This window comes from Oncorhynchus gorbuscha, linkage group LG15 (assembly GCF_021184085.1).
Source record: "Oncorhynchus gorbuscha isolate QuinsamMale2020 ecotype Even-year linkage group LG15, OgorEven_v1.0, whole genome shotgun sequence".
Classification (NCBI taxonomy): domain Eukaryota; kingdom Metazoa; phylum Chordata; class Actinopteri; order Salmoniformes; family Salmonidae; genus Oncorhynchus; species Oncorhynchus gorbuscha.
The window spans coordinates 36,024,460-36,035,810 of NC_060187.1; positions in this window are offsets into that span (position 1 = coordinate 36,024,460).

The window sequence follows — 11,351 nt, forward strand, 5'->3', positions numbered from 1 at the left end:
AAGAAACGGCCATGAATCAAGGTCTACTCTTGAAAACAGTAACCACACTTGAAGGAATGAAGGAGGCAAGAGGGAGACTGACAAGCAGCTCTGGCATTCTTCTGGTGAGAAAAGATTTCCTGTCGTGAGGTACTAAGGGGGCTGGCATATAGACGTTAGAACATGGAAGTTAGAAGCTTTGTCTCATAGGTGATATATGAATAGTAAATGTAACTCAACACACATAAAACAGATGAAAGGCAAGATATACAATCACCATTAATGGTTGAGTGTTCCATCTCCAAAACCGAAGTCACATCTATGGGGTAAATGACAGGAGTGGCAAGAACTGAAGTCACCAGACCGGGCTTTGGTCTCAGCCCAGAGTCTTTTGCCCTGCTGGGGTGGTGTAAAACAAGCCAGGCTACACTCCAAACATAAGCGCCGGCCTGCCATGCCCTTTTAGTGGTGCCTGAAGCCAGTTTTACTGTGTACTTTAGGAGGCGGAGTCAAAGTGATTTTCCAAAGTGAATTTTGATTCGTCCAAATAAATGATATTTTGGCGCACGCGGGCGACTGTTCATTCTCTGGGGGAGAGAGACAAAAATGAGAAGGAGAACCGGAGGTAAACTTTGTTCGCTTGCTACTATTATAGCCCATGAGAATGTTATTCAGAGTTATTGACCTCACAGTAAGCAAGATTTGTCATTTACATTTCAAGATATTGACTCAAAAGCTGCAGTGACGATAAGCTAACTACACTGCTCAAAAAAATAAATGGAACACTAAAATAACACATCCTAGATCTGAATGAATGAAATATTCTTATTAAATACTTTTTTTCTTTACATAGTTGAATGTGCTGACAACAAAATCACACAAAAATTATCAATGGAAATCAAATTTATCAACCCATGGAGGTTTGGATTTGGAGTCACCCTCAAAATTAAAGTGGAAAACCACACTACAGGCTGATCCAACTTTGATGTAATGTCCTTAAAACAAGTAAAAATGAGGCTCAGTAGTGTGTGTGGCCTCCACATGCCTGTATGACCTCCCTACAATGCCTGGGCATGCTCCTGATGAGGTGGCGGATGGTCTCCTGAGGGATCTCCTCCCAGACCTGGACTAAAGCATCCGCCAACTCCTGGACAGTCTGTGGTGTTGGTGGATGGAGCGAGACATGATGTCCCAGATGTGCTCAATTGGATTCAGGTCTGGGGAACGGGCGGGCCAGTCCATAGCATCAATGCCTTCCTCTTGCAGGAACTGCTGACACACTCCAGCCACATGAGGTCTAGCATTGTCTTGCATTAGGAGGAACCCAGGGCCAACCGCACCAGCATATGGTCTCACAAGGGGTCTGAGGATCTCATCTCGGTACCTAATGGAGGTCAGGCTACCTCTGGCGAGCACATGGAGGGCTGTACGCCCCCCCCCCAAAGAAATGCCACCCCACACCATGACTGACCCACCTCCAAACCGGTCATGCTGGAGGATGTTGCAGGCAGCAGAACGTTCTCCACGGCGCCTCCAGACTCTGTCACGTCTGTTGCGTGCTCAGTGTGAACCTGCTTTCATCTGTGAAGAGCACAGGGCGCCAGTGGCGAATTTGCCAATCTTGGTGTTCTCTGGCAAATGCCAAACTTCCTGCACGGTGTTGGGCTCTAAGCACAACCCCCACCTGTTGACGTCTGACCCTCATGGAGTCTGTTTCTGACCGTTTGAGCAGACACATGCACATTTGTGGCCTGCTGGAGGTCCTTTTGCAGGGCTCTGGCAGTGCTCCTCCTGCTCCTCCTTGCACAAATGCGGAGGTAGTGGTCCTGCTGCTGGGTTGTTGCCCTCCTACGGCCTCCTCCACGTCTCCTGATGTACTGGCCTGTCTCCTGGTAGCGCCTCCATGCTCTGGACACTACGCTGACAAGACACAGCAAACCTTCTTGCCACACCTCTCATTGATGTGCCATCCTGGATGAGCTGCACTACCTGAGCCACTTGTGTGGGTTGTAGACTCCATCTCATGTTACCACTAGAGTGAAAGCACCGGCAGCATTCAAAAGTGACCAAAACATCAGCCAGGAAGCATAGGAACTGAGAAGTGGTCTGTGGTTACCACCTGCAGAACAACTCCTTTATTGGGGGTGTCTTGCTAATTGCCTATAATTTCCACCTGTTGTCTATTCCATTTGCACAACAGCATGCGAAATATATTGTCAATCAGTGTTGCTTCCTAAGTGGACAATTTGATTTCACAGAAGTGTGATTCACTTGGAGTTACATTGTGTTGTTTAAGTGGTCCCTCTATTTTTTTGAGCAGTGTAATTTACGTGAGGGACTACCCAGTCTAGCTAACATTAGCAGTGCTGCTTCATTAGCAACCTAGCACATTTTACGAGTAGGGGTTTGACAGTACAGTTATTGATTAGATATCTGGACACTGAAACAAACTGCTGGAACTCTGTTCACCACCCGATAAAGTATCATTAACTTACCAATTATTGTCTAATCAAAAACTGTCCAAATGTGCTAAAAATGACTAATAAACTATCTAGTTAACTTAAGGCTAACATAATGTTAGCTACTTTTGGTAAAGGCAACTCAATTAGCTAGCTATCTGTTGAAAAAACAAAGCTGGATAGCTGAGTTAATTTTTTCTCAAATTAATTTATAGAAGATGGACATACGTCTATTGAAAGTTGGCGAGAGATGCAGCTCATCAAACACAGACGGTTGTTGTATTTGCAGGAGTGGAAGAAGAAGAGAAGCAAGAGGTGTAACTCACCCAAAATTTGTCTCTTCAACCTCACACACACAACAGCAAACTGTTGTTCTAGGAGAATTCCATAATGAAATATTCCTGGCACAGAATAATTATTTTTCAGAATAATTTTTTGGGGAAACTGATGCTGTGAGACGGCTCTCAGCGCAATATATTGTCTTTGGGCTCCAATATTTTTCTTTGGCCTCTGTGTATTTGCTAACTCTTTGTGTGTAGTGTGAAATGCTGCTGAGGGATCAATGTTGGGTGACTGACAACTATGGAAACGTGTGTTCATGGCCACACATTAAGATATAGCAAACTGAAAAAAGAGAGAGAAACAGATGCATGTGAGCTTTCACATTTTCAACATGTTTTTTAGAAAATTATAGATTTGGAGTTAGATAAACTTGCATTTCCAGCAGGGATATATGCAGGATGCTACCCTCCACAGCATGGCCTTCATTCCAGATCAAAACTCCAAACCTACAACTTCATTTTCCCCAAAATTACCCGGAGGGATTACTGCCACCAAGGATTCCTTTTCCCAAGCTATACGGAGGGTGCTCAAGCAAACAAACAGCAGAGACCGGAAGACACTATCCAACCTTGATCTGAGTGAGTAGTGTTTGGTCTGATGCTATTTTGAAAGCCAAGAGAAAAAAAAGACCAGTTTACAATAACATACAATTATATATTTTAATTTATGGGGACTGAATGCTGAGTTAAGGCTGCCAGGCTTGCTAGGATAGACCAGAAACAACTTCAATTAGCACTGAGGTGTAGTAAAGTGACAGGTGTTGAGGCCTTTGGGTCCAACAAGTCGCAGGAGTCTTTGAAGCCCATTCACTGGCATTTTCTACAAGAACTCTTCCTCCAGAAATAAAAGCATCTCCCAAGTGGGTGTGACACCTACTCCCGTTGCCTGCTGCACTGCTGCTTGGATTCCATCTGGCAATCTGTTCACCATCTGCCCTTGCCTGTCTCCCCCTCTGGTACAGGTACCCCCACCACACTCGAGCTTTCGTTCACCTCCAGCACACACACACTGTTGGGGCGAGTGACTCTGAACTTACAATGGCTAGCCCAAAGACGTTATATATATATATATATATATATATATCTTTTAAAAATTTTATTGTGCATTTTGCCTCATGACTCCTGCATGTCTTGTTGACTACAAACTTTCTTAACCAACTGTTGGACAGACTGTTCTCACACTTGGGACTCTGACTCTCCATTGGTTACTTAGACTTTTGGCCTCCCCATCCTATTCCTAACCACCCCTTGCTTTGTATTCATGTTACCTGATGCAATTGCTGTACAATATGATCTTGTTGCCATCTGATGCACATTCAGATGTCATAAATCAGCACTGTAAGAGCTCTTCCTGTCCTATGCCGTGCCTTGATTGTATTACTGTTGATGATATCAGGAAATGTGCATGTACACCCCGGCCCATCTACTGTTGCAAGCTTCAATTCTGACTTGTGCTCTGATATCTGCTTCACTGATTTCTGCTCTCGTAAAAGCCTGGGTTTTCTGCACGTTAACACTAGAAGCTTATTACCTAAAATGGATCAATTGAAAGTGTGGGTTCACAGCTCCAATCCAAATGTTGGTCAGTATTGAGATGTAGTTCAGGAAGAGTGTTCTGAATAGTGATGTTAAACTTTCTGTTTATAACCTTGTTTGGCAAGACAGATCTTCCAAAGGTGGGGGAGTGGCAATCTTTACCAAGGATCACCTTCAGTGTTTGATTGTCTCCACCAAGTCTGTCCCCAAACAATTTGATTTGCTGGTTTTAAGCATTAAACTTTCAAATAGTTCTTAGTTGATTGTTGCTGGGTGCTATCCTCCATCAGCACCGGCCTGTATCCTACCTGCCCTAAGCTCTCTCCTGCCCCCCTTACATTAAGTCTGAATTTGTCCTGCTAAGTGACCTAAACTGGGACATGCTGACCAAGTCCTAAAGCAATGGGACTCTCCAAATCTTTCTCAGATTATTACCAATCCCACAAGGTATGACTCCAAACACTCGTTCAGGCAAATGAGAAATAAGTGCACTCAATCTATCCGGAAGACCAAAGTTAGTTACTTTAAGGAGAAGTTCTCTTTCTGTGGGTCTAACCCCAAGAAGTTCTGGAAAACAGTTAAAGATCTGAAGAATAAACCCTCCTCCTCATAGCTTCCCATGTCCATTACTGTTGATGTGGTTGTTACTGACAAGAAGCACATGGCTGAGCTCTTTAATCACCACTTCATTAAGTCAGGATTCCTATTTGACTCAACCATGCCTCCTTGCCCGTCCAACATTGCCTCATCTCCCACCCCTTCTTATGTGACTAACCCCGACGCTTCTCCTTCTTTTCCCCTGCCCCACTACAAAGTTTCTCCCGGCAGGCAGTCACTGAGTCCGTGGTGCTAAATGAGCTTCGGAAACTTAACCCCAAAAAAAACATCTGGGTCAGATGGACCCTTTCTTCTTTAAGGTTGCTACCCCTATCATCGCCAAGCCTGTCTCTCCTTTCTGGGGAGGCTTGCATTGCTTGGAAGGCAGACACGGTTCGTCCTTTATTTCAAAGGGGGAGATCAAGCTGATCCTAACTGTTATAGGTCTATTTCTAATTTGCGCTGTTTATCAAAAAAGTGTTGGAAAAACTTATCAATAATCAACTGACTGGCTTTCTTGATGTCTGTAGTATTCTCTCTGGTATGCAATCTGGTTTTCACTCAGGTTATGGATGTGTCACTGCAAGGTCCTCAATGATGTCACCATGGCCCTTGATTCTAAGCAATGTTGTGCTGCTATTTTTATTGAATCTAGACTTTTAGTTAAATCTAGACTTGGTTTCCTCTATTGTAATCACTCTCTTTCACCCCAGCTGCCAAACTAAGCCTAATTCAGATGACCATCCTACCAATGCTAGATTACGAAGACATAATTTATAGTAGGGGTGCTCTCGAGCGGCTAGATGTGCTTTACCATTCGGCCATCAGATTTGCCACCAATGCTCCTTATAGGACACATCACTGCACTCTATACTCTTCTGTAAACTGGTCACCTCTATACTCATCGCTAGACCCACTGGTTGATACTTATTTATAAAACCCTCTTAGGCCTCATTGCCCCCTAGCTGAGATATCTACTGCAGCCCTCATCCTCCACATACAACACACATTCTGCCAGTCACATTCTGTTAAAGGTCCCCAAAGAACACATCCATGTGTTGCTCATCTTTTCAGTTCGCTGCAGCTAGCGACTGGAACGAGCTGCAACAAACACTCAAACTGGACAGTTCTCAATCTCTTCATTCAAAGACTCAATCATGGACACTCTTACTGACAGTTGTGGCTGCTTCGCCTGATGTATTGTCTCTGCCTTCTTGCCCTTTGTGCTGTTGTCTGTGCCCAATGTTGCTACCATGTTGTGTTGCTGCCTTGCTATGTTGTCTTAGGTCTCTCTTTATGTAGTGTTTCTCTTATCGTGATTTGTGTGTTGTCCTACATATTTTAACATTTTTGTATTTTTAAATCGCAGCCCCCATTCCCACAGGTCTTTTTTATTTTGGTAGGCAGTCATTGTAAATATGAATTTGTTCTTAATTGACTTGCTTAGTTAAATAAAAAGGTTCAATACATTTAACGTGAGTAGATTGTGTTTTTTTTTACAATACAATTATTTAGCATCTAGCTAACCGATGTTTGGCTGATGTCACAAAAACGATGTGCGCTGTTCTATGGGCCATAAGTCAGTCTTGTGATTCTGGATGGCCAGATTGCTAGCAAGAATGACACTGCCATGTGGGGACTCATAAATGGCTTGTTTCATCATGTTATTGATACCATGTCTTGTTTTGAGGTGTTTTGATTCATTTCATGTCAATGCCACTATTGCTAAAATTCGCTAGATAGCTAACCAAAAACGAACAATGTCTCAAATACAAGTGGTCATTGTGCAAATGTATGTTTTCAATAAACATTGGAGACAAAATAAGTGGCAGGTAAGACAGTTGAATGTTAATCAAGTTTAAGATTGAGAGAACTGCTTATAATTAAGGAATAGGGGAAATTATCCCAGATTTAACCTTTAGCTCAATTTAGGTAAAAATGCCTGTTGTTCAAAGTGTGTGTGTTGGTCTGTTCAGAATACTCCATATTGCTACTGCAGATAGTATGCCATCTCTGTAATGATGTAGGAGATCCAGGAAAGCAGAACTTCAGACAGCAAGGAAGAGAGGGGAGCAGACAGGACCAAGTGAGTACGTAGAGAGAGGGGAGGCCCACACAAGAAAAACATGGCATATGTTCCTGAACTCACCTTTCATCTAATTTAACTCGGCAAGTTGGTTACGAACAAATTCTTATTTACAATGACGGCCTAAACCGGGAAAACGCTGGGCCAATTGTGCGCCGCCCTATGGGACTCCCAATCACGACCGGTTGCAATACAGCCTGGATTCGAACCAGGGTGTCTTTAGTGACGCCTCTAGCACTGAGATTTAGTGCCATAGACCGCTGCGCCACTCATTAACCTCGTTCATCTATGAAACCACTACGATATAAGGATTGCAGGCATATGATTTGCCTGTGATGTAGGGTTCAGCCAGGAGTTTATCAGTCGGAAGAGCGAATTAAGTGGTAGGAGGGACATCCCAGCATGAAGTGGTTTCAGGTCTAACGTCCTACATCACACAGGCTCAGAAAACAAATACTGTTTCTGTGAGAACCAGGGCTGTCGCTCAATTCAAGCCATTCCGATGTACGGTATCCACAGATCAATTTATAAGAACCTCAGAAAACAAATACCGTTTCTGTGAGAACCAGGGCTGTCGCTCAATTCAAGCCATTCCGATGTACGGTATCCACAGATCAATTTATAAGAACAGGTCAGTCAGAACCGGTGCCAGAACCACGCAGCTGGATACCTTACATCTAAGCATTTGGCTGAGTCAGAGAAACACAGCAGAAAAAAGATAGGGTACAGCTGTACAACAATAGGCTACTGTATTAAGTGTTGTCCATTGAATGTACTGCAGTACATTGGGAGGTAGTGATGTAATGTTTGACTTTTTATAGGATTAACCTGTCTCGAGAGGAAAGTCTGAACCCATAAAATAAAGGTGATATCATTAAATATGCTCATATTTGCATAAGACAAATACATTTTTCTGGACAATGGACGAAGTCCGAATAAATATTTTTGTTAAAGATAACCACGACCGGACTTGGCCAGAGAAGATTGTGGATAAATACGTTATCAATCTTTCAATCTGTAAAATAATAAAGACATGTAGATAAATGTATTTTTGGAACATTCTTCCAAATTAAAATGTTAACTAGATTTTATTTTTATTTTTTAAACGACAGCATATAAACAATTCCCTCTGGGCATGCCTGGAGAATATACACTATATTTACACAAAAGTATGTGGACACAACTTCAAATTAGTGGATTCGGCTATTTCAGCCACCTTTCCAACAAGTCAGTTTGCCAAATTTCTGCCCTGGTCAACTGTAAGTGCAGTCATTGTGAAGTGGAAACGTCTAGGAGCAACAACTGCTCAGCCGTGAAGTGGTAGGCCACACAAGCTCACAGAACAGGAGTGCTGAAGCTCAAACTCAATACTGAATTCTAAACTGCCTCTGGAAGCAACTTCAGCACAGCTGTTAGTCGGGAGCTTCATGAAATGGGTTTCCATGGGCGAGCAACCAAACACAAGCCTAAGATCACCATGTGCAATTCCAAGCGTCGGCCGGAGTGGTGTAAAGTTCGCCGCCATTGGAAGCTCGTTCTCTGGCGTGATGAATCACGCTTCACCATCTGGCAGTCGGATGGACGAATCTAAGTTTGACAGATGCCAGGAGAACACTACTTGCCCCAATGTATAGTGCCAATAGGAATGGTTGGGGCCGTTTTTCATGTTTCCCAGTGAAGGGAAATGAATGCTACAGCATACAATTATATTCTAGACAATTCTGTGCTTCCAACTTTGTGGCAACAGTTTGGGGAAGACCTTTTCCTGTTTGAGCATGACAATGCCCCCGTGCACAATGCGAGGTCCATACAGAAATGGTTTGTCAAGATCAGGGTGGAAGAACTTCACTGCAAAGAGCCCTGACCTCAACCCCATCCAACACCTTTGGGATGAATTGGAATGACAACTGCGGGCCAGGCCTAATCGCCCAACATCAGTGGCTGACCTCACAATGGTAGCAAGTCCCTGCAGCAATGTTCCAACATCTAGTGGAAAGCCTTCCCAGACAAGTGGAGGCTGTTATAGCAGCAAAGAGGGGACCAACTCCATATTAATGCCCGTGATTTTGAAATGAGATATTCGCAGAGCAAGTACCCACATATCTTTGCTCATGTAATGTATCTAAGGATAACCACACAACATTTGGTGAACGCAGATGCTTCTGAAGCTGAGAAATTTGTTGGCGTGTGGGAAAAGTGACTTTTGGGAAATGACAGTTAAAGGCAAATACACTGAAGACTACCAAACACCAAAAGTCTATTTAAACCCATTCAACAGCCCTTGAAAGTCCAGTTTGTAAATCTCTTATCAAATGGGTTTAGAAATTAATGATGCGTGTTCATTTGTGGTTAAAATTAATAACAATTTTGATGACAGTAGTATGACAAACTAAAGAAATTATACGTTTTCAGCAAGTTTGAAATAGTTTACTTTGTGAAAATACAAATCATAAAATGGACCAAAAATACCAACAAACCTCAATCAGTAGATGCAAAAATGTAATTTCAACCTGTGGTGCCTGGCGTCAAGTCCCAATGTTTTCCTGTTCATATAAGAGAGCTCATTCAATTCAGACTTTCTCTCAAAAGGGCCTCGTTGTTTTGCCAGGTGTCACACGTGACGTTTTTCAGTATTTGCTTTTTTCTACACAACTCTTTTTCAATGACATTCGCTATGAAACGTTTGATTCACCTAAAAATGCAACACTGCCACTAATTATTTGGAACCAAACTAGTGTGACCAATCCTGAAAACAACCACAGGGACACGAAGGCCCTTGGCCGAGGATTGAGACATGTCCAAATTACTGGTACTAAGGGTTGTGTCTGTCCGTCTATGGATTCACCGAATGTGGGCAGTCAGGAGGAACAGGAAAGCAACCTAGAATGACACTAGAATACATGTCATTCAGAGTGATTTTAGCCCTATGACTAAAATTCCACCCCCTGTTCAAAGACACAGGAATTACCTGTGGGTGAAAGAAAATACAAGGAAAAGAAAGCAGTGCCACGGCAGTTCTTTCTTTAGGGTAGTTATGAAAACATTACTACACATACATATATAAATTCTTGGACTAATTGCCAACCAGTTCTGTTATCATTCAGCATATATCAGTGGTCTGCTGGTGGTTAGGGAACAAGGTGGTTCACTGTTGGCTTTATGGAACAGAAGAGGGCATTCAAGGAAAACACTAAATTATGTCCTGCCTGGACTGGCAGAACATGCTTTATTCTCAGTAGCAAAGCTGCAGAGAGAGAGTTCAAGCACTGCTCAAAAAAATAAAGGGAACACTTAAACAACACAATGTAACTCCAAGTCAATCACTCTTCTGTGAAATCAAACTGTCCACTTAGGAAGCAACACTGACAATAAATGTCACATGCTGTTGTGCAAATGGAATAGACAACAGGTGGAAATTATAGGCAATTAGCAAGACACCCCCAATAAAGGAGTGGTTCTGCAGGTTGTGACCACAGACCACTTCTCCGTTCCTATGCTTCCTGGCTGATGTTTTGGTCACTTTTGAATGCTGGCGGTGCTTTCACTCTAGTGGTAGCATGAGATGAAGTCTACAACCCACACAAGTGGCTCAGGGAGTGCAGCTCATCCAGGATGGGACATCAATGCGAGCTGTGGTAAGAAGGTTTGCTGTATCTGTCAGCGTAGTGTCCAGAGCATGGAGGCGCTACCAGGAGACAGGACAGTACATCAGGAGATGTGGAGGCCGTAGGAGGGCAACAACCCAGCAGCAGGACCGCTACCTCCGCATTTGTGCAAGGAGGAGCAGGAGGAGTACTGCCAGAGCCCTGCAAAATGACCTCCACCCATGAGGGTGGTATGAGGTCCCGACGTCGACAGGAGGGGGTTGTGCTTACAGCCCAACATCGTGCAGGACGTTTGGCATTTGCCAGAGAACACCAAGATTGGCAAATTCACCACTGGCACCCTGTGCTCTTCACAGATGAAAGCAGGTTCACACTGAGCACATGTGACAGACGTGACAGTCTGGAGACGCCGTGGAGAACTTCCTGCTGCCTGCAACATCCTCCAGCATGACCGGTTTGGCGGTGGGTGAGTCATGGTGTGGGGTGGCATTTCTTTGGGGGGGGCCGCACAGCCCTTCATGTGCTCGCCAGAGGTAGCCTGACTGCCATTAGGTACCGAGATGAGATCCTCAGACCCCTTGTAAGACCATATGCTGGTGCGGTTGGCCTTGGGTTCCTCCTACTGCAAGACAATGCTAGACCTGATTTGGCTGGAGTGTGTCAGCAGTTCCTGCAAGAGGAAGGCATTGATGCTATGGACTGGCCCGCCAATTCCCCAGACCGGATTCCAATTGAGCACATCTGGGAC